General features: G+C 38.0%; 1 pseudogene; it reads right to left on the reverse strand.

Moving 5' to 3' along the window:
- Positions 1-7246: 7246 nt before the first annotated feature.
- LOC149211753 (putative protein phosphatase 2C 53 pseudogene) lies at positions 7247-8596 on the reverse strand (annotated as a pseudogene).
- Positions 8597-24087: the final 15491 nt, after the last annotated feature.

The following is a 24087-nucleotide window of genomic DNA, read 5'->3' on the forward strand; positions in this document are numbered from 1 at the left end:
AGGACACTTTCATAATCGAGTTTCTGGTTCCACACATAGTCTTTACTTGTTAGGTGTATTTCAGTTGGGAATCTAGCGCTAAAGCCCATTTCCACATAGATGCATGCATAGGTGGTTCTGAAATATTCCTCTGTTTCTGAGCACCTGCAATAAAATTTTCCAATTGCATTTCCCATGGCTTTGAGCAAGGAGGAATTCCAGAGATGCAAGGGTAGGTTTGGTAATCTCACCCAAACTGGTGCTGAGGTTATGACTGTTGTTGAGGGGTTGAATGATGGGTGCCATGGCTTCACAAATAGGTCTAAATTTTCCTAAAACCAAAGGCCATAATCTAGAATACATTGTCTGCTTTCATGGTTTTCAAAATATACTATAAAGAAATCCCTAACACAGGGGTAGATATTAATTGCATCAGAAATGACACGCTTCCATACCTCTAAGATCCAACTGTGGAGAGCTGTTAGTTGCGGCCAAAAACCATTGAATCAACAGATTAGGGCACTTTCAGAAAACTTCAAAGCCTCATCGAGTGAGGCCTGGTCCACCTGGACAGTGGGAGCTGGGGCTTCACTAAGGATATGGGCAAGAGCTTGCCTCCCAAAGGAGGACAGATCTGAACCAGCAGCTATTTTCGCGAAGCTGGGAGCCATTTGGAGAATGCTCTCCCGCTGAGTATAAAAGTGTTTCTGAAGATTTTACAAAAGGGAGCTACATAGGCTATTCAAATCTACGTACAGATCTATAAATCTGGAATATGCAATCTATTGGATGAAGGTCACACCAGAAAGTTGCAGAAGAAACCCTCTGGCTGCAGAAGAAAGAAGAAAGAAGGGCCGCAGAAGAGACCCTCTGACCATAGAACAAAAGAGCCATAGATTACTCAAGCTGGCCACAGAAGAAACCCTAGATCGCCACAGTAATAAGCTGGTTGCAGAAGAAACAGAAGGGCTACAGTCAAACTAGCCGCAAAAGAAACCCTAGATCATCGTAGTATTATATAGTATATAAAAGGGTATTACTGTGGTTGGCACTCTACCGCTTAAGGCAAAGCACGCGGGTAGAAAAGCATGCCAACTATGATTGGTACAGAGCATCGACTTAGTTGATGGCTTTAAGCACGCGAAGAAAAGTATGCTCGTGGATATCGTATCATATGAGTGGGTTTTACGAGAAGAAATACAAGACATCAAACCTGCTCTCTGACAGATAAGGGAAACAAAACAGAAAGGATTCATTCCAGTGCTGAGACAGCGTGAGCAGATTCATTCACGCGAGCAAGAGCAGATTCATTCCAGTGCCGAGATCATCATCGCTTGAAATGAATGGGAATTAAAGCCTAAAGTAGTGCCGAGACAACGTGAGAGCCGACAGGAGTGCTGAGACAGCGTGAGCAGACCCATTTTGAGCAGGAGTTGTAGACGCAGTAAGGGAAGAAGGAGCCGCAGCGACAGATCGCTGCAGTATTACTTAGATCGTCGTAGTAAAAAAAGAGATTTGATGATAGGCAGCGTGAGCAGACCCGTTTTGAGCAGGAGCCGTAGCCGCAGTAAAGGAAAAAGGAGCCGCAATAAAGGAAAATGATACGAACTTAAAGGTTTGAATTGAAAATGATAAATAAAAAATTTAATAGTGATAATTAAGTTTTTGAATTTATTATTCTTATTATGATTAACAATTTATTGTTAGACACATAAATAATTATATTTATTATTTAGTGTATTATATTATTAATAGAGAACATTTAACACATTAATATACATTGTGCTAGGAACATTGATATATCAATGTTGTTAAACATATAATATAATATATTAATTAATATTTCGTTAAGAATATAAATTAATGTATATGAGTCTATCAAATACATAAAGTTCAAAAAATGAAAGAGAGATTTCAGAAACTTAAAATGCAAATAAATTTAAGTAAAATAAAGAAAATGAAGACAATAAAAACCAAGGATATGGGTAGGGAGGGGATATGTAGAATAGAATAGAGAGGGAAATGCAAATGGGAGAAAAAGGAAGAAATACTAAGGAAATCGAAGGGAAGAAAATGCTAAAGGAGGAGATACGACGAGGGGGAGATGAGGAAAGAAGAAAAGAATGAAAATAAAGGAGAAGGCAGAAGATAATAAGAGATAAAGGAATGATCTAAATGAGGGATTGACAACACAAGGAGAAGGGAGAACTCAATTTTGAGGGACAAAAAATGGAATTGTAATGATAGAGAGAAGCCAGGGAAAGAGAAAGAGTGAAGGAATACAAAAGGAATAAGAGGAAAAAGACATGCTATGAGACATAAATGAAAGGAAGATTAGATAGAGGAGAAGGAAGAAGGAAGAAGAAAGGGAAATGCAACCAAATAAAGCTAGAAGAAGAAACTAACCAAATTGGAGAAGGGAGAAAAAAAATGTTGAATTGTGGGGAGAGTAGTGAGATTAATGAGAGTTGGTTGTTACTTACTACAAGACCACCATATATGTTGAGATTGTTTGGATGTTTCAGTATCTTTGAGGCTTCTATGTATTTTCTTTTTTATTTATGACCTTTTTCAACAAGCATATTATTGTTTCGGAGGCAAATATGGTGCCTAATTTTTTAGGAAAATTGTTATAGTCCTTGTCTTTCACAGGGATTAATAAGAGCTCAAAAATATTCTATGGATGCTTCTTGACATTATATCCCTATGGTCTAGTTGATAATTATTGGTAATTGAATTGAAATTTTGGTCAAATTGGTTGGATCAAGTTGTTGGCATAATTGGTTGCTTTCCGCTTTAATAAGTTTCACCCCTATCTTCATTACAAGATAGCTAATTGGACCTGGCTTGTCACCAAGATTGAAAGGAGACTAAATATTTGGCATCATAAATACCTTTCCAGAGTTGGATGAATTTTATTAATCAAATGAGTTCTGGAAGCCACTCTAGTCTACTGAATGTCGATGGCCTAGATTCCAAAAGGGATCTTGTTGATAATTCAATAGTTGTGTTGTAGATTTCTATGGAAAGGGAAACAAGATGGTCACATATATGCATGGGTTTGTTGGGACTTGATTGCACTACCTAAGAAATTGGGAGGATGGGGACTCAAAAACCTTGAATCCTTCTCTAAAGCACTAGTAGCCAAGATGGGCTGGAAAATTCTCACTGCAAAAAGCCTATGAATTGAGGTGGTTTATCATAAATATATCTAGCCCCTTAACACACTTGATTGGGTCAGACTCCCCACTTGGAACCGGGAGTGCATCTCATCCATTTGGCGTGTTGTCTTAAACTCCATTTCTTACATATGAGATGGACTGGCTTGGAGAATTAAGTTTTGCTCCTTAGTTCATGTTAGTATGGATCCATGGTCCAGATGTGGTATAATGCTTTTAGGATCCCTCTTGATCTCATTCACTACTTAACGGATGATGGTATTACATATCTTGAACAAATCGTCAACCCAGAGAATTTTAACATTTTCTCACAAGCTTAGAAATATGCTATACAACTTGGAGTTTCTAACAATTGGCATCCTGATTGGCTCAACCACACTAATGATCTTGTTGAATCACATGTTAGGTTAACCAAAGGAGAAGATGAACTCATTTGGGCACATGCCAAGCATTGTAATTATACACCCACGGATGGATACTCTATTATTTATACAACACATAAGCCTCCAGTTATGGACTGGTGGTGGAGTGTATTATGGAAATTGAATGCCCCTCCGTGAACCAGACTCTTCATGTGGACTATCCTCCGCCACAAAGCTCCTACGGGAGAGAAGTTAAAGAAACATATTTCCATGGCCCTACCTGGTGCATCCTATGTTGATAGGACTCTGAGACTATTGAACATCTCTTCCTTCACTGCCCCACTATTTTGGCTTTTTGGACTCAGGTTCTCCCCTCCCTCTCTATCACTCTTTGATGGCAGGGGAACTCCATTCTTGAGGCCTGGCAAGCATATTGGACCTCAACCCATCCTCCTAAAGTTAGGAATATTCCTCTATTGGTTTGTTGGGCTATTTGGTAGATCTGCACTAAATCCATTTTCAATGATATTGGACCTCATTGGACTCAAGCTTCTGCACATGTTTTATACATTTACTCGAGCATTCCTGATGATGATCGACCTGCACCCTTGCGAACCATCATTCCAGAAGCCATTGATAAAAACATACCTTGGGTCTATTTTGATGGATCAACCCAAACACATGGTTGTGGGGGAGCAGCCCTCTTACATCTATCAAATAATCATTTTTTTCAAATTCAGATGGGTTTGGGAAATGCCACTAACAACTTTGCAAAATTGATCACTTTGAGACATCTTTTTCATTTTGCTTTAGAAAAGGAGTGTAGGCATATACAAATCTTTGGTGACTCTAAGATCATTATAAATTGGTTCAAGACTATGTCTATTTGTCATGTGCACACACTCGAGAATATGTTGGATGATACACTACATTTGAAATTGGAATTTGACTTCATCTGTTGTCATCACATCTACAAGGGACACAACTAGATTTCTGATTAGTTATCCAAGGCGGTCACGATCTAGCCTAGGGGCATATGGGTGATACAGGAACAGTGAGGACAGACTTCTATCAGTACTACCATTGCCCATACATTGATAAGAGAATACAGGGCCCTGATAGGGCCTGATTTCATGGTTTTTTGAGCTATTGCTAGTGCTTTTGGTTTCCATAACAATTTTATGTATATATCTATTTTGGACATGCAATTATGTGATTACTACTAGTATACTCTACAGGGGTTTTTGTACAAGAACATACAACTTACAACATATACTCCTTTAAACATCTACAATATGTAATTTTCAACATATTAATGGAAATTACGATTTTTCCTTGAAAAATTTAAATAATTTTATAATTATTAAAAAAACTTACTTAATAATTATTTAAAAAAAAATAACTTAACTAATATTATATATATATATGACCTACAGATAATTATTTTAAAAAATAAATAAATTTGATAACCACTTTTAAATTAATCATAATTTTAGTTTTTATAAGTATTATATATATAACTAACTTTAAATCGACCAAATTTTATAATTATTAAAATAATTAATAGTTATTTTAAAAAATAAACAAATTGCTTAAACACTTTTAAATTAATCATTCATTCATATATATATTAAGTTATCTATATAATTTTAAACTTTGAATTGTATTATAATTAAGTGGTTTGATTAATAGATGAAATCATTTTTATGGGAATTTTCACGATTAATTTTAACTAAAATCGAGTAAAGATTTTTAAAAACTTGAGTTTAGGTTGTTTAATCTATAGAATTTGAAGTTCCATAGGTTGTTCAGAGTGCTAAATCCATTTATGCATTCAAAAACGTGTTGTAAATAAGAAAAAATCACAATCTTACTTGAAAGTCTATGGATGAAATATCTGGAAAAAAAGTCATTTAGTCTATAAGTTAGATTGTGTAATTAAATAGAATGTTTTAACATTTTATTTCTTTGCTCAAAATGAAATGACGAAAATACTCCAAAATCACCATAGCTTTATTGAGTTGAAGTGTGATAGATATTTTGAAAATTAAATTAGTATAAGGTAATTTTTATGAGAGAAAGTGTTTGATTTCCAACTTCTATATAATCACACCTACAATGTTTTGGGAATTGACCAACACCTAATTTTACTACATCACCTGATTTATCTCTACTTTATTATATATAAAGATTAAAAAATATCTTAAAACTTAAATATATATAAATAAACTTAAAAACAAATAAATAAATAAAATAAAATAAACTTAAAAATAAAAATAAATAAATAAAAAATACAAATATATCATATCTATAAATATTGTGTTGAACTATAATATGGATTCAATCCATTTTAATTTACGAAGAAATGGAAAATGGATTACATGGAAACATATATCTATTTCTAATTTACATATAACCCTGGACAATGGTATCTAATCCTATCATCACATGTCCAAATGAAATATTTTTGTTTTATATTAAAAATATGATGATGGTTAATGTCTCCTAATACTAAACATTGGTCTATCAGACTTAAAGAAACAAATTATTTATTTTGATTTAAGATTTTATTCCTATGCTCAAAAAGCTTGGAGAGAAGCCTCCCGAGCTTACTTAATTTTGACATTGTAAAAAGCTAGGAAGGTCAGTGTTGTGACAAAGATTATGAAACTGAGATCTAATGTGGTTGCAAGTGGGGCACTCTAAGAGGAAGTGGTTTTCATCCTCGATGTTGATTATAAATTATTTTTTATAATTTGTAGTTAAAAAATAAATTATAAGATTATACTCATCCCGAAAAAGATGTATAATTGTTTTTTCCGAAATGAATATATATTAAATTAAATAATATATAAATTTTTAAGTATTTTTATTTTAATTTTATAAAAACAAAATTATTAATAAATTTATTATTAATAATTTGAAAATTATTTCAATTAATTTAATTTTCATTTTTAATATTTTTATTTTAAATTTTAGAAAAAAATATTAATAAATTTATTAATTTAGTCTTTGTTTTTAGAAAATTTTCATATTACAACATTATGAATTTCCTGGACACTTTCAAAATCAAGTTGCTGGACAAATATTCTGCACAGTTCGTAATTGAGTTCACGGAACTGTGAACAAAATAGAAAAAAAATCATTAATAAATCTTCATTAACCTTTTATATATATATACATATATATATATATAAAATAAAATAAAATAAAATAAAATAGTATAAAATCTTTCCATTAATATTTTCATTTCAGAAATTAAAAAAAAAAATTATTAATTTGATTGTTAACCAATTTACCATTAATAAATTTCCAATAACATATCATTTCAGGAATCAATTGATATTATATGTAACAAATTAACAACGCATCTTTCACATGTACCTGATGTCAAAGACACCCACAGTTTCACTCTGGGTAAAACATTGAATTAACTGAAAGACGCTGATTCTTACGTCATTTTTATCACAAATTTAAGCACGATTATTGAAGTAGAATTGGAAACTAACAGTGGAAATAATCATTGGACCTGGACTTGTCAATTTGTGGTGCTGTACATAAACGGATATAGGTGTCTTCCCCTACACCCAGGTTGGGTTATCTGGTTGTGAAGTCGAGGACTGTATGGATGGCATAATTCCCTCTCATCTCATTCAGTCTTATTCTATTTCACACAACAATCTAATGGTTTTTTAGACCAGATCTTTTTCGCATTGCTCCCTCACCTCATCCGCTCTTAGTCGATTCCAGGCCAAAAGGACCGAGTTGCACTATCATCACACTAACATCATCATGAGATTTTCTGCTTACTGCTAGATCTACAAGCTTTTTGCAAGCAGCTTTAGGCCCGCCGCTAAATGCTGTTGAATTAAACTGATGCTCGATGCAGAAAGGCCTAGCAATATCCACTGCTTCTTGATTACTGACTTTATCCCACAACCCATCTGATGCCAAAATTAGAAACTCGCAATCGGATGTAATTTCAATCTTTCTGGTCTCTGGTTCAGCGGTTATCCATTCTTTCATGTGCGAATCTCCTATTGCCCTAGTCACGGCTAGAGATCCCTGAACTCGCCAAACACCGTTGCGGAGTTCCACAATTCCACTCAAATTCTCTATCCGTTGCCGCTCGTCCTCCCTTCCAGCTCGATGATCACATGTAAGGGCTTCAGAAGCACCATCTCTGCTAATAACTGCTCGGCAATCCCCAACATTGGAAACAATCAAGTTGCCATCAATAATTAGAGCAGTTACGCAAGCGGCACCACTGCCAACCTCTTGCTTCAGGAACGCTGCATCTGTTGTTAAGTAACCAGCTTTAACAGCCCGCTCGAGAATATTGTCTGTTTCATCTCCCATGCGGAGCATAGCATCCACAATATTCTGCCCAATATTTTCGGCAGCAAAAGCAGCAGCTTTCCCACCGCCATGACCATCAAAGACACCAAAGAACGCGCGTTTGGAATCACCAAGAACATTGACAATCGCTTTGTGGGTATCCATGAATTCTCTCCAACCTTGTTTGCATGAAATTGCATAATGAAAACCCTCCACATTCACCTCCATCCGCTGCTGCACGGTGGCGCACGGCGCACATAGGCCCGGCGACTTGAGCGGAATATCCAACCTCAGCGGGCGTTTATTTTTGAGCATAGGCGAAGGGCATTTGCGGCCAAGTGAAACGTTCTCCTCTGGGACATTGACACAGGGAGAGACCACCCACTTATGCACCCTCTTGATCGGGCTCTTCTCATTCTTGTTGCGCTGCAGATTCTTGTCTCTGATGATCAACATGGAACTGGGACGAGACTCAAGAAAACTGGCCTGGTCGCCTATGCTGTTGGGTGTCTGGAAACCATGATTCCAGGGGGTAGCGGCCCATGTTTCAATATCAGAATCTTGTATAGAGGGAGACTTGCAGGAGCCCATGGTGCAGGAAGAATTCCCGGCTACTATGCAAGCCATGTTCGTGACCTGAAGAAGAAGCACCTGCTGATGATAGTAGCGGCGGTGATACTTGTTGATGCCTTAGAAACCTGTCTGCTACCGTTGCTGTTGAGCCAACACAAGGGCTCTACAAAAGTGATGCGAGGCATCAATAAAGGCCCCGTCTCTCCCTCTCTCTCTTGTTTCAGATTCAACTAACTCAATGGCTCCAGGCCCATTCGTTAGATCTATTGAATTCTTATAGGGTATACGCTGAGCATTTTATGTTACGCTCAATAGGAAAGAGTCCAGTTTTCTGGTCGGTCAACATCCTTACCGATTCCAGCGCGTACCAAGTAAATTATGATATATACTGCCAACGGCGATACGCTGGAACACGCTGAAATGGTCTACAATTATATATGTAATCCTTTGTGAAAGTGTCAATCAGGAAACTCTATTGATTGAAAATATATTTTGTTATAATTACTTCGAAGACGTTTTCAGTGCAAAGGAAATAGCCTAAAATTATATCTGCAATCCTTATTACGTGTCTGTTGTCAAAGTTAACTCTATTAAAAATATATTGGAGTTGTCTACTAGCGGCCAGGAGAGCCACCAATGGTCTGAATATTGTCATATTTTTCCTAAAATGTCTGATAACAGGATTCTTTGAATTTAGTTCTTGAGGGTAGAAATGGATTCTCAATATTTTGAAACGGTTATTGAAACTTAACCGTTGCAACTCTTAACCGCTGTAACTTCCAAAAAAAAATTGCCAAATTTTAACAAGATAATGCCAACATTTATATTATTTTCGAAGCCAATTTGCAGCCTCGTAATACTACGCCGTTATTATTAGGGCGAGGACGTTTTCATCAATTAAAAATATACATCGTTATTATTAGGTCGAAGACGTTTTCATGATGAAATTTTCGTTACGTGTCACGTGTACCGGCCGTCGTGGAGGCTGGGTGTATGAAAGCGTCCACTCTGCTCACCGGCCACTGTATCTACCATCTACTCATTCCCAGCGGCCGTTATCAGCGTTGGACTTGGTGACATTTTTTATGTTCGGGATTTTTAGTTTCCAAACACCTCCAATGACGGAATGAACTCATGCCGAGAGTCCGCCCCGCTTTGCATTTGGTGATAGTGTAACTGGTCTCATGCCCAGCTTACTGTGAGCTTATATAACCCTTCAACTCCTTAATCCAGAAAATATAATGAAATCGTGATACAATCTACAACATAATGGCAACGAATGCTCTTGCTTAGATGTGAAGTCTTACGCTTTTTTGATATAGCAATTAATATCTATATTTATATAAAGTAGGTGATATAAGTTGATTGTATCATTTTTTTTTTTTAATTAATGGGAAATTCCTATATAAGTGGTAGAAAATGTTCATGATATTACTTTATCATTAATGTTATATTTATCATTTTATAAATGTTTTTATTTTATTTGATAGTAGAATGGGATGATTATTAACCCACGGTTAATTATGATTGTTTATGGTTAAATATGGCCAAGTTATGGTTGATGACAGTTAATTATGGTTGATGGGGACTAACCATGGTTGATGATGGTCAACTACAATTGACTAGGGGTGATGATGGTTGCCAATGTTTAACTAAAGATGAATATGGTTGACCATGTTAGTCCTAGATGTCTATAGATGATCATGACGATCATCGTTGATAATGGAGGCCATGGTTAAGCATTGTTGACTAGAGTTTGACCATTGTTGTATATGGTTGACTATCATTCAATATGGTCAAGTTATGGTTGACGAGAGTTGACCATGGTTGACTATGGCTATTGAGGATTAAATGTGGTTGACTATAGTTTAAGACGGTTGATCGTGTGTTACTATGGTTGACCATGATTTATGATGGTTGACCATGGTTGGAAAGGTTGATGAGGATAGACCATTGTTGACTAAGGATTTATGAGGATTGACTATTGGTGACCATGGCAAACCATTTGTGACAAAGGTTGACCATGGCAGACTGCAGTTAAATATGGCAGACCATGTTAACCATGGTTAACTATTTTTGACCTAGTTTGACCATGGTTGACTATAGTTTAACTTCTTGTCCATGTTTCAACATGCTTAGCATGGTAAACTAAGGATCAATTCATAAGAGACTAGTTAAATATGGTCGACTATGGATGGCAACATTGAACGATAGATGAATATGGTTGTCCATATTGATTATACATGACAAAGTGGTTGACAATGGTGGTCATGGTTGACTATTGATGATTTGGTTTAACGATGCCTCACTATGGTAAATTAAGGTTGAACTTATTGATCATGTTTGACCATGGTGAGCATGTTTGTTTGTCCCATTGGGATGTTGAGTTTTTTTTGTTGTATTGCAATGTTGATATTTGTTTGTCACAGACCCACATCATTTTTCCTTTTCATCAATATTGATTGTTGAATTTTCTTAGGGATATATATTACTTTGCTTTGATAATTACATTTTATTATTTACATATTAAATTTACCCCACATCATCATAACATTATCCAAATTACAACATTACTTAGGTCAACCACATATGCAACTATATACAAAAGGCAATATTGTCATCAATAAAGTAGAACATAAAGGAACAATAGAAGAAAAACATTCACACATAGAGGCACCCTGATTCAGAGACCATGGAAAAACCCACTACAGGGAAAACCCTTTCAAATTCTTCTTCTTATTAGATTGTCATTGAATGGTTCAACAAAAGATAGTACAATGATCCATATCTTCAACCATTATCCTAACCAGAAAAATCAACTAAACAACATCCAAGAGGATGATCCCAGCAAAAGTATTGATGAGATATTACTTCTCGAAAGTGTAATCAATTTTATTCATATGTGTTCAACTACGACCAACTCCGACAATTGACAAAAACAAACCATACTTTCCAACCGCAGGGAAGACATGTTGTGTCTGCGGTTGAAAGGCTTCAGCCACATGGATGATTCGGCCTGCATGTGGTTGAAGCCAAAATTTCATCATGGCAAGCTTGCAATTGAGGCTTAAAACCCTAAAATACAAATGCAAACTTTGGACCTACAATTTCAACTTCGAGCGAACCAATTCTTTGTGGACCTACCTCACACCTATGTGAACCAAAACCAAAGAAGAGAATAGACAAATGATTCATGATGATGTCCAAATGAGGCTCACTTAACTTGTATTTATAGCATGGGTGTCCATTTTTTCTTTTGTTCTGACCTATCCTTTTTTGCACATGTGGGGTTTACTTCAAAAATACACTTTTCCTTGTCCAAATTGAGTGTTTCAAAATGCACCCTCTCAAAAAGAGGAATCTAGTCCCATGATTGGAATTTGTCACTGAGCTACCATATTAACACTCCCTCTTAGCTAGGGAGAAATTCCAACTACATCACGTAATCATCGCAAGTATCTTGTCATCAAATCAAGTCTTATCTCGAGTATCTCATCATCAAATGTTATCACAACTCATCTCGTCTCATATCTACTTATCCCTGCTTATCTCTTGATTGTCTCTGCTCATATGTTGGACATTCTCAAATCTAAAAGAAGAAGAACTTGACATTGGAGGGGAGTCCAAGCTACCACCCTTTATTCATTGGGGATCCATTGCTTCCACCTAGAATCATATGCTATCAAGGAGCTTAATGTTACATGAGATAACTTAACATCAAAGATCCCAACTCAACCTAAAACCACATCACAGGGCTTAACCTCAACCCAAGATCCAATGACAATAAGGAAGGTCTTCTGGGACACTCTCGCCTCATGTCATCTCATAGGGGTGCAAACATCTTCCACTCTATGTCGATCAATAATATCGCATCCATCCTATTGCCCATCGATCTTCCCGATTTTTGTCACTCATTTCTTTATCAGTCATCACTTGCTTTAAATGCCAAATAGAAGTGAATTTTGGTGCTAATTTTTGAAATACAAAAGCTCTCAGCGATAAATCATACCCTCCACATTGCGTAGTGCTTGGAAAGAGCTTTCCAATGGTATATAGAAGTCCAAAAAAGGACTCTTGGATAAGAAGTTAGAGCCCATTGAAGGTTTCCTTTAGAAAACAAAACCAAGAAAAAGCACTAAAAGATAAAGGCAAATCACATTGGAGGGCCCTGTAATCCCGCAGTCTCGCATCCCGCAAGTCCCACAGATCCTGTAATCCCGCATAATTCAAATCACATATTAGCGACCCCACGATCCCGCATCCCACAGGTCCCACACTCCCGCATCTCACATCTCGGCGACCCGAAATCCAGCAGTCCTGCACACTCCAAAACCTTGTGGGGGATCGATCTTGCGATATATTGGTAAATCATCGAGGAGGCTAAAAATTCGTTAACAAAGAAAATGCTCGACAAGAAAAAGGTCGAGCCACCCCATTCTCTCTCCTCCACGTGGCGGTACGATGATACAACATATATACGATGAGCAATCCCACATCACATAATCCCTCATTATCGGTTATCTGTGGCTTTCTCACTCTAAAGACCATGCAGGGGCTGATTTTGTGATACAATGTAAAAGTTCCAAGGAGGGCCAAAATTCATTAACAAATGAAATGCACATGAAAATAAGATCGGGCAATCCTTTTTCTCTCTCCTCCAAGGGACCACGTGGCAGCATACGATTGGTCCTCAGAGCTAACATGGCAACTGACGTCCTAAATGACGTGGCAGTGCGGATGCCGACATGGTAGGGGACACGTGTCACTCAGTTTCGACGTTTTTTTGGGTCCTATGGGGCCATTTCCAGGTGACACATGTCACCACTCATAGGGTGAAACATGGCAATGATGACGTCATCCCGCATATCGATGATCGCAATTGCCTAGGGAAAAATATTAAAGAAAAGTGCATTTAGTGCTAGGATCCTAGATTCCGAGTAACAAAGGAAAAGCCCCCTGGATGCAATAATTTATTCACGTGTATTATATAAGGGTTTTGCATCTGGGATATCGGCCAGTGCGATGTAAGGGGAAATCAAAGGGATTGCCATGTTATAAAGGAAAAGGCTCCCAGACACCGGCTTGAAGGCCTTAGCGCCTGAAGGTTAAGCCCTTAGTCTTAGCCCTTGGTCACATGAAAAGAACATCATAAGAGGGGCTATATTAAAAGGGGCTTAAGGAGAGGTCAGAACACACCTGTTTCACATTATTCTTAAAGGATAAGGTCCAGTGGTCATGGTGCTCAGGTAGTGTTTTTCAAAGATTTAAATGGTCGGATGAGCCACAGTTGTGATAGTTAATAGAGCATGGTGTAGCTGTAGAGTAGTATAGGGGACTCAGATAGATAAATAAACCAAAACAAAACCACACTCCTCCACACAAAAAAGAGTTCAGTGACAGGAAATTATAGCAACTCCACTCCCTATTCCATAGAACGAGTCCTCCAGGCATTTAAGGGAGAGGGGATAGTGAACCGCCTCAGCAGCATGGGAACCGCAATGTGACAGGGACAAGGCGTGATCTGAAGCTTTCACAGGGATAGAAAAGGACCCCTTCCTCCATTCTTCCTCCTGATTCCTTTTGGACTTCTGTAGTTTTATATTTCCAAGAAGGGATTCTATCCCAGTTGTAATCTTTAGGTAGCAGATCCTTACACTGGCCTAGACAGCTAGTCTAGCAGACAGCTGGTGCTTTGGCTATGATATTTTTTATTATAAGTCAAGATCTCCCCCTCTTCTTATAAATAGAGGGATGAAATTCATAAGAAAGTGTTGGATAGTTCTGGAATTTCTCACCCACAGGGTCTGAGTTTGTGATGCCATTTGGTTCTAATATGTTTATTCATGGGGGATTCACTAATATCATGTTGAATGTATGGTTCGGTTATTTGGACCCTTTGATATAAATTATGTTTCCCAATTGATTCTGAGCATGATTAATGTGCAACATGTTCCTCTTGGTAATCTCATTTCATCTGTGTTTTTCTTCATTTGAAATAATATAATGAATGCAGTTGGTTCCTCTTCAATCTATGGATTTATCTTAGTTGCTCATAGAAGACAATACCTATTCGTATCACAGGCCTATATGTGTTATTCACTAGCATTGTAGTACCTAAAAAATTACATATTTACTTGTGCATTTGATTAACCCGTAGGCCCTGTATTAGTCCAGAGCTACATTAGCTTTTGGCAAATAATGATAGCCATGTCATGTTTGATCCGAGACCTTCTTTTGCACTCCTCTATTTCTACCATTTCACCACTTCCTCTTCCATATTTCTATTGAGACATTATTGCTAAGGATTCTGCTTGTTTACAACCCTATGCATATATTCCCCTCCTCCTTCTCCTCCTTTCGACCACTAATCCAACTTCATTTTTAAGCTGTCTCATTCTTGTGTGTCGGCCAATGGGAGAAGACATTTCTCTTTGAAGATCGCTTGATATACCCCCTCATTTGGATGCATGTATTGGCTTGATTTTACCTTAATGAAGGCCTATTGAACATAGCCCCTCCTATTACCTTTTTACATGACAATTGGAGTGTTGCAAACTCCTCACATATAACCTTTCATGCACTCCTCTATTTATGATGTCCTAGGCACTGGTCTACAATCAACCCAGAGGTTGTCTCTAGGAGGCTTTCTATCTCCCATGCAACACTTGTGCCACAGGGTGCTAGATTTAGCTACAACAACAACAATGACCCTCAAGGTTCATGTGGTAGAGAACTTGCATCATAATATTCTTGTGTTTTACACCTCCAAGCAGTCTCTCAACTTGTTGTCTAGATGGGGAGTGGTATTCCCAACAAGCCCAACTTGTGGATATGATTCCAAAAAGGGTATACTATGCATAGACCAAGATAGGGGAGAAACATCTCCAACCCTATGGGTAAGATATAGGGGTGACACCCTATTATTTCAATTCTTCACCCCTACAACTTAGACAGGGGGGAGATCTCACTTAATGTCATTGATTAGTACTACTCTTTATAGATCATAATCATATCATCATGCACATATCTGGTATTAGCTTCAACATATCTCAATAGCAGTAGTCTCCTGTTCATGTAGGACACCAAATCAAATATTATATTAGAACAAATATATATCAAAAAAATAATACCATATTCACACTCCCTCTCATGAAGGTAGCAACCACAAGCATAATAATGTCTCGTACAAAAACATTGGCTCAATATATGAAGATATTTTAGTCCCAGCTACATAAGAGATTCTCTGCCAATCTAATTCCAATATTTATTATTGCAATGTATCACTATGACATCCATAAACTGTTCAAAATATATCTCACAGCTAACCATGCTAGAAACACTATACTCAACCTCAGTCATGCTTAGCTATAGACTTCTCATCCAAAATATCAAGGTAGATATCACACAAAGTTAACACCTAGATGTGCTTGTCTCATCAATAAAAATCCCAAACAACATCACTACGTCCATTCAATCACATATCATAGGAAGAATATCTAAAAAATCGGTCTTCCCATGCAAATATCTCGAAGTGAGCTTGACAACAAACCAATGTATATGAAGTGATTCAATCATGACTTGACTTAGATTCTATGCAAAACATATATGGATGGGTGTTCAAGTGGAACATAAATCTTCAATAACCTATCAGTCTCCAAGTTAGGTTCAATAATTTCTCTTCATAGCTTCTTGAAATTCAATCGGAGTGTCCAAGGATTTGAATTTGCACTTTCCAAAAACACTTCAAGAGCTTCAAGATATATCTTTTCTTTTCGAAACTTCAGAAAGTAATTCATCATGCCATGATTCTTCATTTCAAATCTTTAGAGGCCAAATCCCTCTAACTTTGATCATCAAATACTCATTACCTGTCAAGAATAGACCATCAACACATAAAACCAAAAATCAAAGACATAACATGGACCACTTTGAAGTATAGGTTTGGATTGGAATATCTTCTAGGCTTCACTAGCTAACTGTCAATGAGGACATAAGAGGCTAAGGAAACTTGCTGCAAACCATACAATGCTATTTTCAAACACTATATTGATCAAACCAATATACTCATCCTTACACAAATAACCATTGTGCAATCAAATCAACTAAGTAAACCTAACAATCCTTAGATATCAGATCAAAAATAATGTCAAAGTCATAAAAGTTTATTCCAAAATCACTCGAACAAATTCTTCGGACCAAGTGTCATGTAGAGCTCACATCCAAATTCCAAGTTATGACTTCATCTATTGTCATGTCAACAACTGTTATTTACAAAACAATATCAAGCCAAACTTTATAAATCCATCCTCATGATAATAATATAATTCATTTATGTCACTACATGCAAATGCATACACCAAGTATAATTCATATAAGTTTCATGCATTCATTTTGAGAAAACTGCATACTGAATCAGAATTGTTTATACTTCAACCAATGTGCTAGATCCAAGATGCCAATACATAATTACTATTAAATACCAATATTATTCATTGAATGTCACTATGTCCACATAGCACTGTCATCAAGGAAAATCACCAGTTATCAAGTCAAAACCTTAATTTGTTATCATTGTGAATTCAATCAATCCATAAGCCAGAACATATCTATGAACTATCAAGCATCATGTCAAAACTCCAATATTGGTCAACTATACCAATCACCCAAATATAGTCAAACCCTTGCAATTGTTATCAATTACTATTCTATACTAGCTTCAATAAAAAAATAAAAGTGACATATTGATATTCATATTCTGGTCCCCTACAAACACAAGTTTAGTCAACACATTAACATTCTCTATAATAAGTCAAACATTCAAAATTCCCTGCACATTGAACATTCTATTGTATTGATCCAGGTGGATATTGGTGGCCACCCTCACATTCAAATTGGACCCCTAACACTGTCTCTTTCACTTTCTTAGTTTCCTTAATTATAGCACAATTTACTATTTTTGGGAGTTTTTCGGGTCCTGAACTTATGGGGCCGTTTTGAGGTCCTAAACGAGTTTTTTCGAGAAAACAGGGATACTAGAGTAGTCCCAAATTGGAATGCCACTTTGTTTTCAACCTTCTCTTTGACATATTTGAAACGAGGTATTATGATAGCCAAACGGAGATCGTATGCCAAAGTTATGACCCCGGGAAGTTGATGTACCAATTTACCCAAATGGGGCCCACATTTTTGGCGCTTCATCTCCTAGGGTTATGTTTTTGGATGTTTATGGTTTTCCATTGTTTCTCAATAATAAATAGGCCTTTGAGCCTCATTATAACACAATTTAGAGGCATGTAGCTGCCACATCTCTTCTCAGAGATAAGCTACCATCAATCGAGCTAGTTTATTTCCATTCTATTTGTAAGCATATTTCAGTATTCTGATATTAATGAAATGAAGTGTTATTTCTATTGAATTTATTTATTTATGGTTATATCTATAATTTCTTGCAATCTTCTTTAAGTTTGGATCATGTATGCTCCATATTTGTAGAACTGTCATACTCCATGTGTGCTCCTGATTTTATTCATAGGGATTTAGTTTTTCTAACCTACAAGCACAAACACACCTATAATCCTTCTTATGTGTGGTTGGGAGGCCTATAACCGCACTGTTAATCCTCTCTCCTAGTGGTTGGGGCTTAGACTAGGAGAAACCTTCTCTTCTCACGCCAAAACTTATTGCATACCAACAACATCAAATATTTGTCTATTCAGGTCAAAAAATATTACTTTAACAAAAAATAATATTCTATACATTTAATATAAATGTGAATACGTCTGGGGATCTTATGTAGAGTTTCTCTCTTTTAATGGGAAGCCACTTCAGTAATCAGTGTTCAAAACATCAACTTGTCTATCATAATACTGTCATGCATCAACAGAACTATAGATCATGGAATCAAGCTATATCAAGTTCTAAAACATGTATTCACCATGGTTAATATGTTGGCATCAACTATTTCATCATCACAAATGAACATGGCATCAAAATTTCATCATGGGTTAGTGTCAAGTAATTAGAACAACTAATAGGAGTATACTTCAAGACTCATGAACAACTCATTTCTTATTTATCACATAACTCAATCCATCAAGTCATGGCATCAACATTGTCAAATTTACTAATCTTATCAAAACTTAACCAACGTCAATAAGAATATATTGAGCATCAATCTTATCGTTACACTTTCATCATCAAGGTTACTGTTATCACTCCATGAAACTCTCCGAGGTTGTAAGTCGGAGATGCCTGCTAACATATGATCTTTAATATTGTTCTCTAAACTATTGGAATAAATGATGGTTTGGATCAAGCCAGATAACCATTTCAACTATGTTTTTACACAAGACATGCATGAACACCCCCAATAACACAAGGCTTTAGACTGCTAATGCTCAATATTTTGTAGATTTAATGAATAGATGGAGAACACTGACTATGCCAACAGATTGCATACATGAACCTATATGAATGGCTAGCTACAGGCGGCAAATGAACTTACTGACTATACTGGCAGATGCATATATAATCACACATATAAATGGCTAGCCATAGGCAGCAGAGAAGCTTGCGAATCTAATGTATCAGAGCAGAGATAAGCTGACAGTTATCTGGCCTTAAACACACAGAAAACGTGAACAAATTTTTCAAGTGCAAGCACAGAACAAGAGAGAAATGGAAATTAAACATGGAACAACAAAAGAAGCTTGTATTACTAAAAATGAAGATGAGAAGCTTGAGTAACAAAGTCTCATGAGTCTCCAAAAGTTGAACCCTTGTTACATGTATTTTTCTACCTTTTATAGGCCCTTTACAATGCTCCTGAGCTTTCTAGAAGGCTCATAGTCTTAGACTTTTCTGGTCTATCCCTTAACCATTTGATTCCTTCAATAGGTAGGCATGGCTTGGAGGTTTTCCTCTTCTGGCAGAGGAATGACCATATTTAGATATTTTGGGCAGCCTGTTGTGATGCCTGGGAGCTCTCTCATGCCAAAGATGCCCCATTATGTTTATTAGGACAACTACTGCACTGGCAGGACTGTTAATGTTCCATGATTTTGTTTGATTTGGGTTGAGACATGTAGCGGACCTTCTCCTTCCCTTTCTGAGCTCTGTTTGCCGGCTGCCATCTTTTTGCCGAATCCTTCTTCTGGTATGTAACATGACTGCAATACTCCTCTAAGGATGGCTTGCTGCCTGAACCAGCAACGGAGTGGCTATCGTGCTTATGAAATCCCTGTATCGGTCCCTTTCAGATGATAGCCGCAAATGTTCTTTTGTTGGTGTGGCTGTTCGGGTCATAAACAGTGAAAACGCTGTAGTACTGTTGAATCCCGCCCATCGCTGTCATTTTCGAACTTCAAAGGTCCATGAACATGACCAATTCCTTTATCGGGTCCACCCTTCACATCGCTGTCGCATGTCACACTGCCCCAAGGTTCCTTCGTATTTTGTTTATACAACGAAAATGCACCGAAAACCATTGAAAACAGCTTTAGCATGGACCTGAAATAACATGCAATAGAGTGTTATAAAACCGTCGGGTCTGGCTATTGTGTCGCAAATATGTATGTGCCTTTTGGCCCTTCATGAAGCGCCGCATGCAATCTGCCGATTTGCGATCCTGTGATGCGAAGTGGGCGCTCCGATAGCGATCCTTCATCGCTGATTGCAAATAGCAGTCGCACTTGATCCATGTTTACCCTATCGGCTTACCTCCACCGATGCGATATTGTATTGCGATTTGATCGCAATCGCATATTGCTATATGTAAAGGCCCTGCCCCCTCGCCTTCTCGATCTGCAATCTGCCGATTAGATCTGGGCCATCTGCGCGATCCAATGGCTAATGTATTTTCCCCGTCTTGCTCATGCCTCTGCTATACTGTCTGCATCCATAGCCAATCCCATGCATCCCAAGGAAGAAGGTGGCCAATGTTCACCATTCTGCGCAATTAATCCTTAACCACCGCATTCAACAAGCAAGATGGCCGAGAAGGAAAAGGACATGCCTCGAGCCAGCCGCAGCATTTATCAGTTATGGAGCTTGTTTCATATTACACTCTACAGTCTCAATAAGGACAACAGAGCATCCGAGAAGATCAAATTCATCCACTAAAGCAAGCAATCGCACTCAGACTCCATCAGAGAGTTAAAGCGGTTGGTGGTCCATTATGATCCCTCTACGTATAAGATAGCAGAGCGTTTTTGTAACCAGATTATATATATACCTAGACATGAGATGTAATCGGGGTTGATGAATGTTATTTTGATGTAAGGTTCAACTTCTGGAGACTGTAACTACTATGATACCTACAGTGTCTGGTCTTCATTTTCAGCTAATACAAGCTTCTTTTGCTGTTAATTTCTCACTTTCCACTTCTTCTTCTTTGTCCAAGTTGTGCCTGTTATGCATTTTTAATCTTCTTTGATGTTTAGCATTAGAGGGGCTGTCATCCCACCTCTGTGTTAGAATCTAGTTAGTATTGTTGAATGTGTATGCAGGTTTCTATTGTTTTAGTGCCAGAGAGCTATCATCTTGTCTGTGCATTAGGAAATAGATTTGCAGGCCTCTTTACTGGTTGCAGTCGGCCATCACATGGTCTTGTGCATCTGATGGTGTGATTAGTATTCTCCATGTCCACTTAATCCTCAAACTATGAGTAATTGGTGGTCTAAAGCCTTGTAGTCTGGGGGTGTTAACCCTTGTCTGGGGTTAAGCACAGTAGAAGTGGTTATCTGGCTTGAATATGCAACATTTCTTTCATCCATCCACCATCTTCCAACATTTTTTTTTGAGTTTGTAATCTTCCCAGGCATCTTTGAGATACAACCTAGGAGAGTTTCTTGGGGTGATAACATTAATTGGCGCCGTTGCCGGGGAGAGGAGAATGAAAGCTTAGCTACACTGGGAAAATGACATAGTTCCAGATTTTGATGATAGATAAGGTCTGGGCACATAATTTGGTTGTAATCATCTATCTAGTGACTCCACTGGAGGAAGACCATCCATTGGCGACTCCACATTGAAGTTCTGGCACAGTTGGTGAGGTATGCTGGGAGAAATCCTTAGAAACCATCAACCGAATTAGTGCCTAACCCTAAGAAGATCGTAAGCAAAAGAAAACATTGTAGAAGGAGCATCAGGATCAGGTAAGCCGAAAAAGTCCCATGTATATCTGTTAGTGAAGTATTTCCTTCAGAGATTCATTCAGCTCCTTATCCATTCATTTTCCTTTCTGATTTCAGTCCAAAAAGAAGCATCCATGCTGTCCATCATATTCCTCTGTCTCTGCCATCCTTTTCATTGATCCATATCACCCAGTCTACCAGTAGCTTTTCATATACCCCAGTCATGGCAGGCCAGCAAGCCCCTACAAAGATAGAAAGAATCATTGCTGCTAGGTATGGACCCTTGGTCTTGGCTGTTCCTTTAAATGCCATGCCTGTTGGAGATTATCGAGAGTGTATGCCTAAGTTTACTGGTACAAAAGGAGTGACAGCTGAAGAACACCTAGAAGCTTTTTACAGTTATGCTGATAATTTATATATAAGTGAAAATGATGTTTCGATGAGGGTTTTTGTCCAAAGCCTAGATGGGGAGGCTAGAAAATGGTTTGAAGAATTAGCCCCTAGGTCCATAGAAGATATTGAGACCTTAGATGATGTGTTCCTAAATCACTGGGGGGACAAAGAGGATCTGCTCTATGAGCATACTGAGTTTGGGAACTTACTAAAGGATGGACTCTCATCATCCTCAGATGATAGGATTGACAAAATGGCCTGGATGATTCAGTCATTTGCCTTTGAAGTTTCCAAGTTAAGAGCTGCGTAGCATTTTGAAGAAGAAAAATTTGATGAAGAGGAGGAGGTCCACGGTCTAGAAGATAAGGGCAGTTCCCCTTTCCTAACCAGAGCTACTTACGAAGAAGCAGTATCCAAGAGCACTGCTTATTAGTTTTTTGTACCTGTAGAACAACAAGATTTTCAGCAAAAGCAGCTAGCAGTGGGTACCGTCTTCCAAGAATCTCTGCTTAAAGCCTGCTCATCTTCACATGGTTGTGCTAATCTGCAATTTTTCCATCCTGCTTTTGTTCCCAGCCTAGTGATCATTAAGGGAGAAGAAAACTCCCCATCATCTTTTGTTTTTTTGTCCACTCAAAGGGAAAGCTCTCAAAGTTGCCCCTTGAACACTGAGGCAGGACAGAATTCAATGCTTGAGGTTGATACTGATCACCTCAGTCTTGATATTATGACACCTGCTCAGTTGACCTCCACAAAGATTGAAAGGGTAGCTTGCCTGGTAACAGAGGAAGAGGATGCCCAGTTTTGGGATTCCTCCTTAGATGAGGACTGTTTTATGAAAGATGTTGGAGCAGATGATGTCTCTGTGTCTCCTGCACAAGAATACAATGGTTCATCATGCGTATTAGTTGTGCAAACCACAAATGACACAGAGAAGTACACAACAACCATGATTATTCAGCAGGTGTACAAATGCTCCCATAAAGTACATCCAAGGAGGAAAATATACAAAAGGGAGATGGAGTTTGATCAATATCTACCTATCAAGCTCAAATTTCCTAAATCGTTTGAGGTAGATGATCAAGTAAATCCTGTTTTGTTGCTCTATGATGAACTGATCAAGAGCAGGAGAAACAATTTTGACGGCCTATCAGTTGGCCAATTTTTGAGTAATTATGTTCTTTTACAGGTTTCTATTGTAGGCTTAGTTGATTCCATGCCCAATGGACACTAGGCAAGTGTTTTTGAAAGTTGAGTTTTGTATGAAGGCATTGGTCCGCAGTTCTTGAGACCTCACAAGGAGGATCTCATCCCCAGAAGGAGCCAGTGTTAGCTCTGCTACAAGCTTCAGTGTTGGAAGGTATAACTCGGTTCTTGTGGTGTATTTGTGCTTAAAGAAAGCTTGTGGCCCTCCTCCTCCTCCTTCTCCTTCACCTCGCTTCTCCATTTTCCCTTGGGATGCGATTTGATCGTAATTGCGCATTGGCCCCCCTGCCTCTTTGCACCCTTGTCCTCTGCCGCTGCGATATTGCGATGAGATTTCATCGCTATCGCCAATCGCATCCATGTGTGTTTTAAGGTTTCGCCCTTGACTTCCGCTGATGCGATCTGATTGCTATCACAAATCACACCCATGTATACAGGCTTCCCCCCCTTGTCTTTTGCCGATGCGATATTAGGTGACGGACCTGATATGACTCACCATTCCTTTGTATAAAGTCTCATGTTTGCTTTTCGGCCTCTGATAGTGTATTTACCTATACTCAGTCTTCCTGCCATTATGCTCCCACCAAGTCATATTCTCTGTCCATCTACGCGATCTAACGGCTAAGGTGTTTTCCCCGTCTTGCTCATGCCTCCGCTATACTGTCCGCGTCCATAGCCGGTCCCATGCATCCCAAGGAAGAAGGTGGCCATTATTCACCACTCTGTGTAATTAATCCTCAACCACCGCATTCAACAAGCAGGATGGCCAAGAAGGAAAAGGTCATGCCTCAAGCCGGCCACAACATTTATCAGTTATGGAGCTTGTTTCATATTACACTCTACCAGCTCAAGAAGGACAACAGAGCATCCGAGAAGATAAAATTCATCCACTACAACAAGCAATTGCACTCAGACTCCATCAGA

Source organism: Pinus tabuliformis, chromosome 1_1, assembly GCF_031772625.1.
Source record: "Pinus tabuliformis cultivar Carrire ecotype Pingquan chromosome 1_1, CPIR1, whole genome shotgun sequence".
Classification (NCBI taxonomy): domain Eukaryota; kingdom Viridiplantae; phylum Streptophyta; class Pinopsida; order Pinales; family Pinaceae; genus Pinus; species Pinus tabuliformis.